The following is a 21002-nucleotide window of genomic DNA, read 5'->3' as shown; positions in this document are numbered from 1 at the left end:
CAAGAAGGGGAATTGTGAAGTCTTGAAGCAGGAAGTTAGACGGCAACTGTGGGTGTTTAGAAAAGTAGAGCGATACAATTTAGGGCATATAGCATGTTATTGGCAGTGCTTGGACTAGAGCCCCAAATTTCTGGTTCACAGTGTCCTTTTATCCTTCCATCATCCATCCATCCATCCAACAAATACTCCTGAGTTCCTTTACGTCAGTGGCTCTCAAACTAGGCTGCACCTTGGAATCACCAAGGGGGTTTTAAAAGGTACCAGTGCCTTGAATTCTAGCCCCAGAGATTCTGGTTTAATTGATCGGGAAAGAAGCATGAATACTGAATTTTTTCCCTTGGAATATATTGTTTATATATAAAACAATACAGGTATATGTACGTGGGCAACACAGTAGTAACTACAGTGACTACATTATTATTGTTTCTTTATCAATTACAGTGGCATACAAAATTTAAGATTCCTAAACAAACTAAGAGTCTTTAAGTTAAATGAGTTCTTCCTGAAAATTCTTAGTTGTATGCTGATCTATTCTCATGCAGTAAAGTTTTACAACACACTACCCTGCATTTAGCATGTCACATTTCTATAGTAAAAAATAGAGGCACAGATGATACAAGCAAACCTAACCCTCCTCTGCTTCTGGACACAACCCAGCACACACACACATGGAAACACACACACTTGGGTGAGTTCTTCTAGTGCATTTTCCCAAACGTGGTAGTTTTATTAAAGAATTCCAACAATTTCCATAATTTTCACAACCACACTCTATTCACTACATTACAAAGGACTTGACGAGGATCCAACTACACAGCAATGAATAAATGCTTGAGAACATCTCTTACATTCTGTATCTCCTGCAGAAAATGATATCTAACATTTTCTTGGTAAAATGATTGGGGAGGCAAGTGGATTTTTAAAGCTTCACAGGTGATTTTGATGAGCGGCCAATTTGACAACCGCTCTCTCTGTGCCAAAGACTCGTCCCTGGTGCTGGAGATACTGCAGTTAGCAAACCAGACAAGATGATGACAGAAATTAAACATGTAAATTAATACAATAGTATTGGAGTTTAAGAAAAAAAAATGTCATGAAGAACCTAGGGGTAAGACAGGAATAAAGACACAGACCTACTGGAGAATGGACTTGAGGATATGGGGAGGGGGAAGGGTAAGCTGTGACAAAGTGAGAGTGGCATGGACATATATACACTACCAAACGTAAAATAGATAGCTAGTGGGAAGCAGCCGCATAGCACAGGGAGATCAGTTCGGTGCTTTGTGACCACCTAGAGGGGTGGGATAGGGAGGGTGGGAGGGAGGGAGACGCAAGAGGGAAGAGATATGGGAACATATGTATATGTATAACTGATGCACTTTGTTATAAAGCAGAAACTAACACACCATTGTAAAGCAATTATACTCCAATAAAGATGTAAGAAAAAAAAGATAGTATTGGATACAAATAAGTGTTCTTCACGAAAAAGAAACAGTGTAATGTGATAGGGAATATTTGGAGTCAGAGGCTCTTTTAGATCTGTCATCATGTGCATCTTTTAGATGAAGGGGGCAGTATAGGGCTTTCAGGTGCCATTTGAAGGGAGACCCAAATCTTAAGAAGGTGCCATGGGAAGATCTCCTTCCAGGCAGAAGGAGCATCTAGGGTGTTCTGGACAACCTCTCTTTGCCCCTCCAGACCCACTCTTACCCCTCTCGCCTTGCTTGCCGCTATACAAAGCTGGCCAGTAAGGGTCCATCAGCAGGACTTGGAGTACGGGTGCCTAGGATGTGAGGATCTGGAGTGTCGATCCTGGGGTGGCAAGTTCTGGGGTGTGGGACCTGGAAAGTAGGGTATCAATAGTAATTTGGCAAACCGTATCAAGAACTTACAACATATCCTTGGACGTGATACTTCCATTCTTAGGACTTACGCACAAAGATCTTCACCATGATGTTATTTATGAGAGGAAAACCTGGAAACTATGTAAATAGCCCATGAAAAGGGAATGGGTAAATACATCAGAGTATGTCCTTTTGGTGCAACATCATGTTGCCTGTAAAAAACGTTCACTGCAGCAGGCCAGGAAAGAAAAGGGTAAGAGATGAGGCTATATAAATATTAGCAATGTCTGCCTGTCAAAAACTCATTAAAACATTTAAAAGGCAAACTGGAAAACTATTCATTACCAGTGGCAAGAGTTCTTGCAAATGAGGAAGAAAAGTTTAATGGAAAAATGAGCCAAAGACTTGAATAGGGAATTACTCAAAGGAATTGTCACTGTATATATGAAAAATATTCTCAGCCTCACGTGAGTTATAACCTTTGCACGGAAGACATAATTAATGTTTTGAGGACATTGAACTAATGCCATAACACTCCCTCATCATTAAGGTTTTGCAAGGGTTTTGGAGGGCAATTTGGCAAAGTTAATTTGTTACCAAATATCCATTGAGTGTCTACTGTGTGCCAGGCAGGGAGAAGGGTTCTCAGTGGGGTTGGAAGTTGTGATTCAGCACCCAAGGGGCATGTGCAGTTTTCACAGTGACTGAGAGTCATTACCAACAATTTAGCACCCAGCCATTGTGGATGTCAAGTTTCCTGTATTGAATTTGAGTCATAAGAATTGCTTTGGCTGGACAAAGTGAGAGAGTGACATGGACATATATACACTACCAAACGTGAAATAGATAGCTAGTGGGAAGCAGGCTCATAGCACAGGGAGATCAGCTTGGTGCTTTGTGACCACTTAGATGGGTGGGATAGGGAGGGTGGGAGGGAGGGAGATGCAAGAGGGAAGAGATATGGGAACATACGTATATGTATAACTGATTCACTTTGTTATAAAGCAGAAACTAACACACTGTTGTAAAGCAATTATACTCCAATTAAGATGTAAAAAAAAAAGAAAAAATCAAGTAATGTTTTGAAAATTGAAAAAAAAAAAAGAATTGCTTTGGCTGGAGGAATGAGGGAAGATACGAGACTGTGCCAGTTCTGGGTGGGGATGCTAAGAGCCCTTCTGTTCATTCCAACCGTTATGAGAACGCACCCAGGCAGCCACGGCTCCCTCTGCCTGGGTCCCTCCATGAGAAACAGAGAAGGGAGAAGACCTGAGACCCAGCCCAGCCAGCCCCATGAGTGGGGTATCAGTGTGAGCACTGAGATTTGGCGGTTGTTTGCTGACATCATCATCACAGCGTAGTCTGACTAATGCACCACACAAGGGAGAATTGTCTCTCCAGATGCCACAAGCACCCCCAAACCTCTGACGGAAAAACACTGGGTACAGTAAGTGAACAAAATGGAGCTGTGAGATGAACGTGCACAGAAAAAAATACATCAAAATAATACAACAAAAATAATACAGACGAATACAAAATAATACGACGAAAAGTAATCACATCAAAGCTACGTGACTGCAGGTGAAATACGTGCCATTCATGGCAGGTTGAAAGGTGGGATGAGAAGGCAGAGAAGGACGAATGGCTTTGAGTGGGAAGTCAGTGAGATTTTCTCCAGGGATATCCATTGAAGAGCTGGGGTGGAGTAAGAGACACCGCAGGGGAAAGTGTTTGGGGCTGAGGGATGTGCGCGGGCAGAGCAGAGGGTACCTGGGTGAGCCTGAGGGACTGGACTTCAGAGAGCGGGAGGTGAAGGGGCCCCGCCCACGCAGGGCCTTGAGGGCCCCATCCCCCCGCCCAAGGTGTTCGGATTTCACCTAAGCACAAGGACAGCGATCAGAGAGCTTGAAGAAAAAGTATTTCATAAGCACGTTCGTCTTGTCCCTGGAGTCAGTTCAGCCCTTGGTTCACAGAAATGGACTTTGGGTTTCAAATGTCCCCCAGTGACAAGATTGCTCATGTAAAACTCCTACTACTGTTCATGTTATGGGGACTCAGTAAACAGCAACAGCCTAAACCCGGCCCTTACACCGTCTGGAAACGGTAGGGGAGGTAACAATTGACTCAGGAAATGTATTTCCAAATAAAGTGCGTTTATGTAACGTTATCCAAGGAACCACAGTTCCATCAAGTTTCTGTGTGAAGCTAAATGAAAAAGGTCCAAAATTACTTTAGAAGAGAGACCAAAAAATGATGTTTTCCTGTATCAGTAGGAGAGACTTCTTAAATAGTCTTAAATAAAGACATATTATGCTTTCATTATCTTGAAATCAAATAAAATGGAAATAATTTACTACTAAGATTTACAATTATGTTGTAGATTTCTGAAACGTTCTCCTAAGACCCTTCACGTTTCTTGGCAAAGACAAATGATTGCTGCAGTTTCTGGATTATTTGATTGGATTTGTTAAAACAACAAAACTGCTCTATTTACTCTACCTGCAAACAATGACATGGAAGTCGTCAGCTTATAAGATTGACATTTAAATAATCTGAAATTAGAAAACATCATCCTAAAAATTTTAATTCTAACAGGCTTCTTTTTGAAACCCTTACTTAATAGCAATAAAAGTAAGAGAAAAAGAAATCAGAATTAAATTAGTAGAGAGAGAAAAAATCATCCTGTTGCAGTTCTGGATCCTCAAAATTGGACTCAGCACAAGGTGGGATCAACTTGGAAGGTAAGTCACTTCTGTTCTCAGGCTGTGTGGATAGAGGGCTGAATCCAGTGCTTCAGGTAGTGACATTTCTTGTTGAGAGTAGAGGATGCGATGGAACGGCAAAGACCCTCAACAGAGAAAACGCCTGGGGAGTTTCCTCCTCACTTTCCAGCTGCAGGACAGAGGATCCTCTTTTCAAGAACTACACATGTGGACAAGGAGGTGTGCATGAGATTGTTCATGGCAAGCTTTTTTTTTTTTTGCGGTACGCGGGCTTCTCACTGCTGTGGCCTCTCCCGTTGCGGAGCACAGGCTCCGGACGCGCAGGCTCAGCGGCCATGGCTCACGGGCCCAGCTGCTCCGCAGCATGTGGGATCTTCCAGGACCGGGACACGAACCCGTGTCCCCTGCATTGGCAGGCGTACTCTCAACCACTGCGCCACCAGGGAAGCCCATGGCAAGCATTTTTTGAGATAGAAAAATACAATGACCTAAATATTCATCAAACAAAGGATGGATATATATTTTATATATATATATATATATATATATATAATTTGGGATATCTCCCTGGTTTAATATCCAGGGGTGAAAATGAACTAGAGTTATGTGTTTGAAGATGGATAATTGTGAAACATATAAAGTTGAATTTTTAAGAAAAGCAACATTCATAAGGATTTGCTAAGTTTACACACATTCAAAATAATATTAGTCAATGCTTATGGATACATAAATATGTAGTAAAAGTGTGAAAGCCTGCCTGGGAATTATGCTCATGACTGTGATTCCCTCGGGGTCGGGGGAGATGGAGCAGGGAAAGGAGTGGGAAGGAGGGTCAGAGATCATCTATTCTATCTGTAATGTTTTATTTCCTGGGAAAAGAAGATCTAAGGCAAATATGATATAATGTCAATATTTGATAAAGGTGGGTAATAAATACATGGGCAATTTTATTATTCTTATTTTCTGCATATTTTAACTATTTATAGTAAAATATATTAAAAATGAAATAAAGAAAAACTTTAAAGTGAATTAGCGGCAAGAAAGAGGGGACAGAGGGTGTAGACTCCTCTGTGGAGAAGCTTGGTTATGAATCGAAGGAAAGAAATAAGATGGTTAGGGGTACGTGATTGATGGAGAGTTTGTTTCTTTGGCTTTTTTAAGAGACAGCAGGGACTGGAATATCTTTTATTAAATTGCAGGGAAGAAGCCAGATGAGAAAAAAAAAGTTGAAAATACAGACTTGAACCTTAGTGCCTTAGGTCTTACGACTCTCCCTAAAAAATGCATGTTTTTCTCCCCATTAGATTGTCAGCTCCTCAAGGAAGGACAAGGGCTGTGTGTTTTCTGTTTATCTTAATGCCCAGAGCCTGCCTCGAACAAGTGCACCGTGGATGGATGGATGGATGATGGATGGATGGGTGGATGGATGAAAAGATGTAGGCCAGGTGTGCAATATTAGCATAACGTGTGCATCAGAATGGCCACCAGGTGGCAGATGTGACAGTGATTATCCTTTCAGAGAAAAGAGTTCAGATGGACCACCGTTATAACTGTACTCTTGAGTAAGCTTATGGAAGTGAAATACACCCAATATATATATGGAAATTTGGGACTGTCTTATCATCTATTGATTTCTCATTTCAAATATCAGTAGGTCAACTTAGTCATTCTTGGAAAAAGAGCTCTTGGTGTAAAAAAATGCAGTTGCATTGATTTGTGGTTAAAAAAGGGACTAGACTAGACACATGTGTCCATCTTCTTTCTGTCCTGGTATCCAGATAGTATGAGAGCGAAAGTATGATTCCACAAGGACAAAAAGAATGGAAGAGGAAACCAAAAAAAGCTATTATAACCAGTTCAGTAAATGGGTTATACTCGATAAGCGGCCAACAGGAAGAAACCTGGTTTTCCTCCCACCCATCTTCTTTAAAGTTGCTCTGTTAGAGTTCCTTTCCCCCCCATCTGGATCAGATCTTGTGCAGATTCTAAGGCTCTTATGGGCGCTTTGGGAGGCTAAAATCGTCTCCTTGTCAGGTATTAAAAAGTCCAGTCTAATCTAATCTTCAGTCTTTCATCCACTTCATACCTTCTCCCCCTTCCTAGCTTGAATCTGACCTGGAATTCTGCAAAATGGAAGCAGGGGTTCATGGACTATTCTTTTTTTTTTTTTTTTTTTTTATGCGGTACGCGGGCCTCTCACTGCTGTGGCCTCTCCCGTTGCGGAGCACAGGCTCCGGACGCGCAGGCTCAGCGGCCATGGCTCACGGGCCCAGCCGCTCCACGGCATGTGGGATCTTCCCGGACCCGGGCACGAACCCGTGTCCCCTGCATCGGCAGGCGGACTCTCAACCACTGTGCCACCAGGGGAGCCCCATGGACTATTCTTTTATTGCTCTCACCCCACTTCTTCCCACATTCACTAACTGATGCTTCAGCCCCTCCCAGTGTCATGCCCAAGGGGAACCAGAATTAGAAGAGGAAAATTGTATTTGATTGGGCTGTTATGCCTGTCATTGATGCCTCTGTGTGACAGGTGCCCCAAGCTGATCCCTTCTGGTGAGCATGCTGTTGTAGTATTTTTTTGCTAACTGTCTCGTGGGACTTGTGAACTTGCTCTGTTCTCCCCACACTTCACTGGGGGAAACACCATGCTGCTGACATCTCATGCAGTTCCCTCTATTCTCCTTCCATGTGCTCCTGAAGAAAGCTCATTCCGCTAGTGCATAATGAGGTGGGGGGTCCTCTCAAGCTCACTCTCACCTTCCTGGTTTTCCACTTAGTTCCTGGAACTCGTGAATCTCCGTCCAATCCAACTATGAAAGTTTATAGACTATTCCCACTCTAGTCTCTTCTTTGTTCTACACAGGTAATACCAGGTAGCCTCAGGTGATTAGAAGGCACTAATCTCTCCACCCCCCACCCATCAGACGCCCTAAGTCCAGAGGACATGGGTCTAGTTCACCCCCAAAGCACTCTCTTCCCACACTTTGCCCGACTGCCCAGGTTGCAGCATAGAGCAGACCCACAGGTGTCTGCAGCTCAGCAGAAGCTGGCTGGGGCCCAAGATGTTAGTCTCTACCCATGGCAGAGAATCCCAGGGTCTTGAGTGTGTGTTGAGAAGCTTCCCTTTGCTGGGCCTGAGGGGTAGAGAGAAGTATCCACTTTAAATGTTCCTACTCCCACGTATAATTATTTCAATAATCTTGAGTCACTTTGAAGAATCTCCAGCCTTTCTTTTTTCCTCCCCCCCCTCCTTCCCTCCTTCCTTCCTTCCTTCCTTCCTTCCTCTCTCTCTCTCTCTCTCTGTCTCTCTCCCTCCCTCCCTCCTTTCCTCTTTCTTGCTTTCTCTTCATATATGCATAGAGGTGGAAGGTAGGCTAAGGGCACAGGACCTGTTTCACGATCTCATAGTGAGTCTTATATGAACGGTCTAGCATCTTTCTTTGGAATATGGGGGTACATTACATTCTAGGTTTTAAACCTCAGCCAAAACTCCAATTTTTTTTTAAAAACCTCACTTCACAGCCTTGTATGCTGTACTTATACAATTACAATTATAGATATTTACTAATTATAATTAATAATAATTCACATATGAAAGGGAGCCCTTGGAAATTAAAAATAGATAGCTGATTAAAAATCAATAGAAGAGTTGTAAGATAGAGCAAAGGAAATGTCCAGGAGGTCAGACATCATAATAGAAGACAGTAGGGGAGGCGATTTTCAAAGATATAATAAAAGAGTGTCCAGATTAGAAAGACCCTCCAAATGCCATGCATAACGAACGGAAAAGTGATTCACACCAAAGCACAGTATAATGACATTTCACAACACTAGTGATGAAGAGAAGATGCCAAGATTTTACAGAGAAAAAGACCAGGTCACAGAGAAATGAGAATTAGAATGGCATGATTTTGCAACAGTAGCACTGGAAGCTAGAACAAAATGGAGTGACACATTCAAAATTCTAATGAGACATTATTTTTAACCTAGAATTCTGTACTCCAGTAAGATTTTAATCAACCAAGGGAATAGAATAAAAATAAACATAAACATGCAAAATGTACTTGCTAGTCACCTGTGACGTCCATTCTTCCTTGCTTCCTTTGTAGCAGAACCTGTTTGGTGTAAAAATATGCTCAGTTAAATTTCTAACTAACCTTGAAACCTTCCTCTGCCTGAAGACAATAAGTTTCCTCTTTGATCAAAGCTGGTGACTTAATGTGTTTTGTTGGTGTCTGTATTCCCAATGCCCAGTGGAGTAGGTTTTCAATGACAGGTTTTTTAAATGAATAAATGAGCCAAACAGTGAAGAGATATCATCCTCCTCTATCACCTTCCAAGATTTGCCCACCCTCCTTTAAGACTTCAGCATTTAATTCATAGTTTATTTTCCTCACCATCTTTGGCTCACAGCCTCCATGATTTCAACACCCACAATATCCTTCCAACCTCAGACCTCACTGTGCCTCGACTTTTAAAGGGATGAACTAGATTATTCCCAGATTCTGTTCCTTGCATCTGTATTTTCGTCTCCCAAAATTTTTTATTGCCTCTCGGCAGAACAATTACAATACCTTCCAGCACTCTTTCATCCCATGACACTGCCATCTGATTTATCATGTGAACAATGCAGCCCCCTGATATAAAAACCCATTTATTAGAAATAGTCTGAGGAGTTTGTTTTCCCTTCACAATCTCGTTCCAACATGTCCTCCTCTCCTAACCTCACACAGCCACCCTAGATTTCTCACCTCTTCTCAGAACCCGCCTGGAATCATCCTAGTTCTTTGCAATTGTTTATACTGTTCCCTCTGCCTGGAACTGAACTTGCATTCCCTCCAGCCCACAGTGCTTCATCTCAGCCAATTAAAAATGTACCCATTGTCCTAGGACCTGTTCCAATGCCCCTGTCTCCCATGAAGCATCCCCCAATGATTCAAGCAGAATTAATCCCTGAAGCCTCTATGATTGCAAAACACTTTGCTCTTATGTCTATTACAACATTTATTAGGACAGTTAATAGTATACATGGCTACCTGCCCGTGGACACTCATTGAGGATGCTCCATTTCTGTGATACTCCAAGACGTAGCTGTATGCATTGTATGTGCCTAGCACATAGTACATACCAAAAGTTGTTAGATGAACTGAATTGAGGTTCAAGGAGCTATCTCTGACTGTGATTTAAGTCTAGTGACTTGTGGAAATGGGCAAGAGCAATGCATATCTCCTCCCTTAGGGACACTGCCTCATAATTATTTTAAAAGTTTTCTATTTTATCAGAGCCTTAGAAACTGCTCCTTTTCAAATCTCCACCAAAGTATTATTTTCCTAATTAATTATTGCAGAAGGATAACTATTGCATAAATCAATTCTCAACTTAGTTTGATCGTGACCACTAATGAACTAGATTGGAGATCAGAAGCCCCAAAGAGAATGTTTTCAGATGAATAGTATATTTTATTTGTCAGCAGTCCTCAGCCTCAATTTATGGTGAAATTAACTGAAAGTGGATTGCATATAATTGTCAGCTCATTGTCAGTCTGCCTTTCCAAGGCCGGGAGAAGATAGAATGACGAAAGGTAATTTCGTTTTTCTTCATAATTGCTTCTGGATGATACCAGAGCCTTTGAAAGAGAATGTGAGGCTCTGCATTTTGAAAATTGCAAAGAAAATGCAAAGCTTGGGTTGAATACCAAAAATTCTGAATATGTCAGCTATAGCAGAATTAACATTTCTATACACACACACACACACATATATATATATATATATATATATATATACACTTTTGCAATCTGTTCCACTAAAATTGTCTACAACAGATAACATGATTTTGGACTTGAGATATGAAAAACATTATCTTATGTGTCATCAGTGATAGGATGGGAATTTGAGTCCAGTTAGCTTTATGGTAATTTCTGAAAAGGGTTAAAGAGCAATCAACTTTCTTTCAAATGATACAAAGAGTTGGTGGAAGTTTTTTAGGTACTTCAAATTACCAGGGAAGAGAATAGTCTACAGCCGATGCAGATGAATGAGCATCCAAAGAACAAATGCAGTGGCTTCCCTGGTGGCGCAGTGGTTGAGAATCTGCCTGCTAATGCGGGGGACACGGGTTCGAGCCCTGGTCTGGGAGGATCCCACATGCCACGGAGCAACTAGGCCCGTGAGCCACAACTACTGAGCCTGCGCATCTGGAGCCTGTGCTCCGCAACAAGAGAGGCCGCGATAGCGAGAGGCCCGCGCACTGTGATGAAGAGTGGCCCCCGCTTGCCACAACTAGAGAAAGCCCTCGCACAGAAACGAAGACCCAACACAGCAAAAATAAATTAATTAATTAATAAACTCCTACCCCCAACATCTAAAAAAAAAGAACAAATGCAGAAGATGAGCAGATAATGTTGAAGAAAGAATTAGAACTTGATGCAAGACAAAAATAAAATAGCAACTTCAGTTTTCTGTCATTTATTTATATTTATTCTAAAAATGAATTAAGATAAAGGAGGCTCTTGCTCGTTGTGATGAATCAATCACTAATTAGTAAGTCGTGCCAAAGCACTGTGCTGTCAGACTTCAGATCACCATTTCCCGCAGTGTGTTTCATCGAGTAATACCTTGACTTGTTCAACTTGTTCACCCCACGAAAGGGCTCCATGGGTCAAATAAGTTTAGAAATGTGGTGTATTGTGTCCCACCCCACCCCGCCTTAGAAAGTCACACCTGGAGGAATCCTGCCATAGAAGAACTGTGTGCTTTGTGTATTTCACAAATGTATTTGACTACAGATACCAATTGATGCCTCGTGGAACACTGGTGTTCCCATGGAAGCCTGCCTGGGCAATGGTGCACTCTGGGGACCGTGCCGGCTGGTGATGCAAGAGGGTCTTGATCCGTACATTTAGGTGGAATCCACCCTAAAGACTCTATCTGGGAGAGGCGTGCATGCACGATCCTGTATGTATGTCAGAGACTTACGCAGCGGGACTGTTGTCTTGTAAAGAATGGGCAGGAAAAGTGGAAGAGAAGTTATATTAAATGAGGGGGTCTCTATGAAATGAGGGGATCCCCCTAAATGCAAACTGAACAATAAAGTATTGCTATAAAGAGATCCTCAGTTGTCAACTCAGCCAGTAGAAAAAGTACCTGAATTGGACCTCCACTGTTTTCTAAGTAATCTGTGATGTGCCTCTCCTTGCAAGCCCCTCGATAGGTCCCAGAGCTGAGTGCCACACCTTAACATGCGCTGCAAGTAGCTGCCGGCTCTGGCCCAAGCCAGTCTGCTCATGCTTGCCTCACACACTCCCTCTTGTGGCTCTAGCCTCCCTGGCGCCTTTTCCCATCTTCCAGAGGTCAAGCTGCTCTCCCCTCAGCACCTCCCGCAGGTTCACCTCTGTGAACCCCTCTTTTCTACTTCTGACTTCCTTGGGAAAGCCATCCTGGACCCCACCCCCCAGATCAGATCAGGTGCCCTTGTAGGACACTAGTTTTTCTTGGTAGCACTTATTGCAAATGATTAACTCTATATAGGGACATTTGTTAACATTGTATTGGGGTATAACATACACCCAACGAACCGGCCAATCTTGAAGAATTTTTACATAGGTCTAAATCCAAGGAGCCACCACCCAGGTTAAGCACAAAACATTTCTAACATCCCAGAAGGCTGTGCTCTCCTCTCCCATAAATGATTCTCTTTTTTAGCTTTTATCACCGTAGGCTAGTTTTCCTATTCTTGAACTTCTTACAGATGCTCCCCATTGTGGCTGTAAGAGGCACCCAGATTGGCATGTGTAATAGTATTTTATTTTACTAGCATTTTGTAGCATTTCACTGTACGTATGCCCCACCATTTATTTATTCTGAATATTTTTGACTCTCTTCCCCTCTTTACTGTAAACTTCATGAAGCTGCAGAGTGTGTGCCTGTGATGTTGACTGGAATGTCCTTAGGCTTAGGACTGTGCTTGGCGAAGAGAAGGAACCCAGACATTTTGTCGAAAAATGGAGTGTTTTTGTTGTTATCGCTGTTGGTGTTAATCCTTTTAAAAAGCTAACACAATTCTCTCATTTTATGGATGGAAGCTTTAAAACCTGAAACATAAAGAAGTGAAGCTAAAGTTAAAACAAATTCTCGAATCCAACCATATACAGTTATGCAGCTGCACACCAGGAAATGTCTCAGATGGCCAGCAAACCACCGGAAGTAGGAAGAGGCAAGGAAAGATTCCCCTACAGGTTCCAAAGGGAGCATGGCCCTGCTGACACCTTGAGTTGGACTCCTAGCCTCCAGAGCTGTGAGACAATGAACTTCTGTTACCTGAAGCCACCTCACTTTTCATACTTTGTTACGGCAGCCCTAGGAAACCAATACAGAGCGTAAGAAGAAGGAAAACCACAGGTCTCCCCCCTACCCTACTGGCTGATGACACCTTTGAAGCGCCCTTGAGAACGCACCTCTCAGATCTCCCACTGCAGTGAGTGCAGTTTGCTAGTGGCTCTGGTCCATCATTGCACTGACCTCAGGGCCACGCTTTCCTGCTCCCGTGACTGAGCCCAAGACGGGTACTTGGGACTCTTCTAGGCAACTTTGACTCGAGGACTTCTTCCTTCATCTCCCTAACCTCCTCTGTAAGCTGGGAAAGGGGGTGGGGTGTCTGCGATGGGGCCTCTGGCCACCTCAACCTTAGTGATGCAGGTAACCTACCAAAGAAGCTGGAGCATTTCGCCAAAGAGCTGTGTACGTGCATGACCAAGAGTTTGGAGAAGCTGGAGGCGATCTGTGGGGCTGAAGATCTGTGGGGTTGCAGGCGCTGCCCTGCAGCAGGGTGAGCCAGCAGATCAGTGACAGCATGTGGGGGCTGCAGTGGTGCCTCGTTCAGAGCATAACGGAGGCTGATTCCCTTTTCTTCTTTCCAGACTTCACACTGACCCCTCTTGTCACCCTACCCCAGAAGCACACAGGGAAGGGGATTCTGCTAAGTGTAGTTCCTATCTAGCTAAAGTGCCCTAGTACAAACCACCACTGTTCGTACTCTGCGTTGTGCCTGGAGAGCTCTTTCAGTGTCTTGGTTGGGGCATACACACCTGACTACTGGCGTCCCGGTAAAAGACAGGAGGTAGGAGGGGGCTTGAGCTGTGAGCCACACTAATCCCTTCGTTTGGGGCACAGAGCCTCATCCATGACCTCCCTCTGCTAGGGGTTCCAGGGTTTCATTGTCTCCAGAGATTAATTATCTGGTTTCTTGTGGGAATCAGGGAATCAGTGACCCAGCTATAAATGGCAGAAGAAATTAGGGACAATTGCTCTGGTAGAGGCTTCAAACAACCTTCCTGTATCAGCCTGGAGCCTAACTCCTGCTCTCCAAGCTGCCGGGTGCCTCAGCCCTGTGATTTTCAGGGTTCCCGGGGGTAAATCACTCCCCACGATTAACCCAAGTGGGCTCGGAGAGGGTCTCTCTTCCTCTCTTTTATGAAGCCAGATACTAGCTCTCTGTCTGTTTTCCCACTTCCGGAAATGTCATCACATTTCTCATCTGTAGTCATCAAATTTCATCCACTGTGGTCTCTCTTGTGTTCATTGTTTTTGCAGGTTAAGCTGTTTTTTTTTTCTTCCCATTTTAGTTGTGTCTCAGGAGAAAGTAAGTGGTCATCAAGATGTGGATCCAACCTACCAATTTTGACACAACGTTTTTCCATTTACTCTTTTCTTTCTTTCTTTTTTTTTTTTGCAGTACGCGGGCCTCTCACTCTGCGGCCTCTCCCGTTGCGGAGCACAGGCTCCGGACGCGCAGGCTCAGCAGCCATGGCTCACGGGCCCAGCCGCTCCACGGCACGTGGGATCTTCCTGGACCGGGGCACAAACCCGCGTCCCCTGCACCTGCAGGCGGACTCTCAACCACTGCGCCACCAGGGAAGCCCTCCATTCACTCTTTAACCCCCAGCCCCCTGGCCTTGTTTCCCACCATCCAAGGAACTCCTGGTGGGAGTCTCCACTGTCCTAATTGCTAGGTCCCTAGACTCTGCAATCTTCATCTTGATTAAATTGTCTTACTTGGCCTTGCGCATACCTGTTTTTTTTACTCCTGCCTGGTGGACATTTTCTCCTGTAATGAGTCTCTTGAAAACTCCCCTATCGCTCCCCCAGTCTCCTTTGCTGGCTTCTTTTCCTTTGCTCTCTTCTTACATGAGCTTCCTTAGAGCTTCATCTTTGGACCTCTTTCCCTGCACTCGCATCATGTTTCAATGATCGTGTGTATGTGATGATTCTCAAGTCTGTATCTTCATTTGTCTTAGGTGAGGACTCCTTGTTGCAAGAGAGAGAAACCTGATTCAAACTTGCCTAAGAATAAAAGGGGAAGTTATTAGCTCATTCATATAACTGGAGACTCAACCAAGATGCTCAAAGCTGTACACACATGGGGACTTGTCTCTCTCTGCATCTCTTAGCTCTGCTTTCCTCTGCGTTAACCTCGGTCTCCCACAGTCCTCTCTACATGGTGACAGTTTGGCCACTGGATGCTCCATCATTTCATGGTTTACTTGTCTCAAGATCCCAGAGAAAGAGGGTGTCTCTTTCCCCACAGCTGGAACGTGGCCCTTGTGAATCATGGGGCTTTGCCAGACCTGCCTATGTGTCCTTCTCTGGGCCTGGTGCAGGGGCTGAATGGGATGGCTGCAGCCTAGGAAAGAAGTGGGTTCCTGAAGAAAGGGAGGGCTGGGGAAGGAGTAGAGAGGGGAAATGAGATACTGCATTCGTTTCGACAATTTGAATGAGGAGGTCTGGCTTCAGGAATCAGGGCTGTCATCCTGGTTTTGGTCCCTTGTATTTACAGTAAAGAGGTTGTACTTCTAAGGCCTTCTAGTTGCCATCATCTTTATTTTTATTCTACAAATAATGGACATAAAGCAGAACCTTTTGGCGATGCCTCTGAGTGCCATCTCTGAGTGCTCTGCTCTGAGGGGCAGCAGAGCATGGCAGCTCAGAGCACGAGCTCTGGACTTGGATTGCCTGGGTTCTTCATGTGTCCATCATCTCGGCAACTGCTTCGTGGGTGTGTGACCTGTGCAGTCTCGCAGGACACCACGTGCAGGGAGCCTCAGCCTTGGTTTAACACTCTGCTGTCATTCTCTTGGAAATCTTGATAGTTTCATCTTTGACCTTATGTTTTGTAAGTGAAGTTGCACCAGACATTGGAGCATGCCTGTGGGTAGAGGAGATGAGAGCGTGTGGGTGTCCGCTGTTCCCTGCCAGCTCATCCCCTTAGAGAGTTCACAGTGCCTCATAAGCACATAGCTCTGGTGGACCCGCCTACGTGGGAGTTCAGTGAGACTCCCAGTGTGACAAGGTAAGTGTGTTGTCTGTGACTGACTTTCCCTTTGAACCAGAACTTGCTTTGAACGTGGAAAGAAGGCAGTGATGGTCTAAGAAACACAAATGACAGGGAGCCCTACCACATCCTTTCTTATATTATTCTTCTGTATTAGCCAAACACTTACACTGCAAATAATGTCATAGAAGGAAAAAGGATTATAATTCCTTTTCCCTTCAGTCCTTCCTCACTCATCAGCAAGCCAAAGGTAGAGAGTGCTGGCAGAACGTGCACGTATCAAGTGGAATCAAAACAGCTGAGTTAGTTCTGTGCCACCTTTCCACTGTTCTGGTAAGAGCAAAATACATACTACAGGTATAAACTGCAAAATAACGAATTGTGTAATTTTGGTTCTTTTTCATATGAGTTAAATATTTGCATTTAAAACCGGCATCGCACCATATAAAAATGAATGGTAAAGTTCATACTAATAACTTAAAATTAAATTTTTCTTTGCTTAGAATGGCATTAAATAGCAAATACAAAAATCATAAGTTGAGAGAGAGAGATGGGGAAGAATGGGTAAAGCTTTATATTTTAGTACCTTGAATGGCACTTTTTTCCTGCTTTTGAAACCAGAAACCCCCTATTTTCATTTTGCACTGGACCCTGCGAGTTATGTAGCTCACCCTGCATCAACAAATTACTTTACCTCCCCAGTGTCTCAGTTTCCTTATTTGTAAAATGGGCACAAAAACAGTGTCTCCATCATTGGATTGTTGCAAGAATGAATAATGGTGGGCACTCAGCAATCAATGAATGTGCGCTCTTATTATTAAGATGAGTTAGTATAGAGTCAATCTGTAGGTGATTTGGTGATCAACTTAAATTTCCCTCGGTAATGACTTTATGTAACCTAATTAGTTAACTAGCTAATTCCCGCTCTTTTCCGTTACCTGCATCGCCGTAGTCTGAATATTTCACTGTAATTTGTTAGTGGGTTCACTTAATTTACCACTTAGATGATGCTCTTTAAATTAGTCAGTAGAATACTTTAGTCAGTAGTGGGGCAAGTAAAGTCTAGAAAAATATTTCAGGAAGAGAACACTGTGGATCAAACTTTTTCAATTCCAAATAAAAGCTGAGGGAAGGATTAAGCTATTGTTTCTGTGAAAAAAACAGAAAAGGATATTTTCCACTTCCCAGCAACAGGTGGCGATGTCGCTAAGCAAATGGAGGATGTTCCTTGTTAGAGAATTTCTGCGATCAAGTGTGAGGAAGCACAGCTACAAACAACATATGGAAAACAATGCATATTTTAATTAGGTGTTAATAACTGAATATTGAATTCTTGTCTTCCTCCTAATTCACAACAGTGTTATGACAGCTAATTAATAAGTGATTGTAGAGGAAATGATTAATTATTTACAGTAATAATTAGAATAGCTTACATGCTTGTAATCATAAAATAGTTTTCAGAAGTAGATGGAGGCAAAGCAAGTTATTGTTCTGCTGTTGGAAGGACATGGCGGCGCCTCTTTTGGAATGATTTCTATTATCATTCCACACTGTCTGGGTTTAATAAACAGGTACCATTATGCGTTTGTTCCATCAAGGTTCATTCCAGCCATGGAATATAAAATCATGCATGTGTATTTTTTTACAGGATCCCCTGTCATCCTTATTTGAAATTATGTACATAAGGGTAAACGTGAAAGCTTCCTCGTGTAGGTGAACTCTTTGGAAAGATACCAACCACAGAACAAACTAAAAATAAAATCCTGGACCTGAAGAATAAAGCCTCCCCCTAGAGTCATTGTTTCTTCATATGTAAAAACAAAACTAAAAAGCAAGTGTATAAGCCCAAACTTCTCCTTCTCCACTTCTCATTCCATATTTCAAATCTCTTTGAACTGCCTCATGTCTTCAGGATATAATGAAATCCCTTGCTCTGGAAGGAAGCCACAAAAGATAGATTTCAAGACCTTTTCCTTTGCTCTCTGCTAGTAGCAGAGCTAATGCAGTTTACTTATTAGATGAGTCACCATGGATACTGGTACAGTCAAGCCAAGCCTACCCGAGTGAGGGGAATTGGAGAATTGAGGCAATTATCCTCATAATTTAAATAAACAAAGTCCCCCCATTTTTGTTTCTGTTACCTGAAATTTTCAGGTGAATGTCTAATTTTAGCTTTGAATTGTTAAAGGTGGTTCTTGCCTCAACTCTTACTAAATTTGTGAGCAGAACTCTGGACTCCTTTGCCGTGAAGCACCTTAAGAAAGTGTACCCAAGGCAAATGGATTCCTGTGCTCTCGGTTTCAACATCCTGAGCATTTCTACCTGGCATTTGGGTAAACAATAGGGATAACTCAGGTCTAGGATGAAACATTTCTGAAAGGTAGACAACATTCAGATCTGGAAATGGTTGCTCGGAGAGAACAGATATTTTTAATCAGACAAAAGACATTCCTGATACCACATCCTTCCTGCAAATATGGTCCTCAACATGTCCTGCATGGACCACATGTTTCTCCACTGGCCCCAGTCCAAGCCACAACCTGCACTGACACTTCCAGTTGGGATTTTATGGATGGTCTTGCCTGCCTCTCTGAATCTCCTTTTTCTCCTCAGGTCATGTCCCAACTTTACCCGTGTGAATTCCCTCATCTGAGTACCCTTAACTTAATGCCAATGAACTTTTTTTTTTTTTCGGTACGTGGGCCTCTCACTGTTGTGGCCTCTCCCATTGCGGAGCACAGGCTCTGGACGCGCAGGCTCAGCGGCCATGGCTCACGGGCCCAGCCGCTCCACGGCATGTGGGATCTTCCCGGACCGGGACACGAACCCGTGTCCCCTGCATCGGCAGGCGGACTCTCAACCACTGCGCCACCAGGGAAGCCCGCTGATGAACATTTTAGAGGAGCTTTGTAAGTATAAGGCATGACTGTTATTTCCAAGTAATGAGTTATTATATTATTGTTATTTAATATTCACGTTCAATGTTTTAATTATTTATCACCTTGACTTTAAGTCACCATTGTTAGGGTTCAAAGAGAGCCCTGGTGATGATAATTGCTATGGTGTGAGCCCCACACGACTATGCTCTGCACTTTTTTTTCCATACTGTGCACTTTTGAAGGCTGACTCAACTTTCTGATTTCACACTGCCTGCCATACATATTGTTCTGTGACTCAGCATTGAGGGCTCCTATGGCGACCTCATCTCTAATTCCTTCCCACCATGCAGCAGCTGTGTGGCACTTTCGGAAGTTGAGTATCTGTCTGATTGGACAGTATTTTGTGGTGGAAGGGGCTATATGACAGAGATGGACATCAGCAGCTGACTGACCTGGGCTTGGGCTTGAAGCCCATTCCTTCACTTCCATGATGTATCCCTTCTGAATATGTCTTACCTCCTCTGAATTTCAACTTGAAACAGGGAAAGTAATACAGGTCTCGCAGAGTAGTGATTGGAAATAACTTATGTAAAGCATCTGGCATGAGGTGAGTGTTTAATAATGGCGGCCATCATTAGAACTGCTGTTCAAGCAACAGGAGCCCAGGTACTTTTATTCTATTGCTGTATGGCTTCATCTCCTTTAAACAGGACTTTATCCATCAATACTTACTTTCTGAAAACATAATGGGAACCCAACACTGTAGGGAACACAAATAATATGTGTTTGCAGTGATTCTGCCTTTAATGAATTGCTCGCTTGTTAAGAAAAGGCATGAAAGAGAGTAATAATAATAATGTTAATAATAATAGTACCTAATACTGATTGAGAATTTTACGCTGTCATGCTTTGTGCTAAGTGCTGTACAAATCGGATCTCATTTCATCACCACAATAACTCATTAAACAAACAGTATTATTTGTCATCCCTGTTTTACAAAAGAGGAAAGTGGGGCTCAGAGAGGTTAGGAGACTCGCCCAAGGTCAAGATCTTAAACTTGGGCCATCTAACTCTAGGACTTGAGCCTTCAATCATTCTGCTTACTTGTTCATATGGACAGTATTAAGTGGTACTAAGAGTGGTCTATTTTCAGAGAATGGAGAGGCCAGCATAGGGTGAATTCACCTGGAAGGTGTTTTGGGGGAGAGTTATCTGAGTTCCACAAGGCTATCTTTACGAGGGAATAGTTAATAGCAAAATGTAACAGTCACAAGAAGGTGAATTAAAAGTTGCCCATGAAACCACATGTCCATCCTTTTTCTGTTTGGGTTTATACCAGTGCCTGAATCTTCCCAAGTAATTCACTGCTGGTCGAGGTGTCCCCTGCATCCTGTGATCTTACTTCTCTTACATCAATCATTTGGACCCCACTGTTTCCAGAATTAAGGGGTGTTGTGCCAGAAGGGATGCCAGGAGTCCCACTGTGAGCTCCAGAGAGAGGGTGTGAGTTACCCAAGATGATACCCAGGAAGCTCAGACAGCAATCAGGCCTCCTGACTGCCACACTGGTTCTCTTTCCACTTTGCCACCTTGGGCCCTGCCTTTTAATGCATCAGAGATGGGAGTATCGATTTTACAAAAATTCTTCCAGCTCTTGTGGAAGAGCTGGATGTACAGCCCTATTTGATACCCATTTCCTCCCAGATCCTTTTCTTCTCTTAATCAGAGCAGGAAGTACTGATATTTACCAAAAGACATTATTGGTCAGTCTGCATCTCCCTCACCAAAACGCCACTCCATTGTCTTGCTTAGAACCAAACACAATATGCAAGGGCCCCCTTCTTCCTGCTGAGACGTCATGCTGTCCCTCCAACTGGAAGCCGAGAGTGTTCACGCTCAAAATCCTGAGGGTTTGCTGAGATTTCCAAGTTGGCCATACACCCTCTTCCTGTCACCCAATATATTATGTGTTTGGCTGGAGACTCTTTTGTTTGGAAATAATGTCTTTATTTCAGACAAAAATTCAGAGCCTGGTTGGACAGATGCATAAACAGGTATCCGATTCGGAGTGACTTCTTCGAAGAGGCCGCCTCTCACCGGCTGTCAGTCGGTCCCTGCTGAGTTGTTTGATGCATTCACGCATTTTATATTACTAAATGTGGCTTATGTATCTGCCAATAAATCTGAAATACAGGTCACAGAATATGCAGCTCAAGGAAATCCAT

Source organism: Leucopleurus acutus (assembly GCF_964270905.1).
Source record: "Leucopleurus acutus genome assembly, chromosome: 6".
Classification (NCBI taxonomy): Eukaryota; Metazoa; Chordata; class Mammalia; order Artiodactyla; family Delphinidae; genus Leucopleurus; species Leucopleurus acutus.
The sequence above is the reverse complement of the archived record's forward strand: the minus strand, read 5'-3'. Positions refer to the sequence as shown.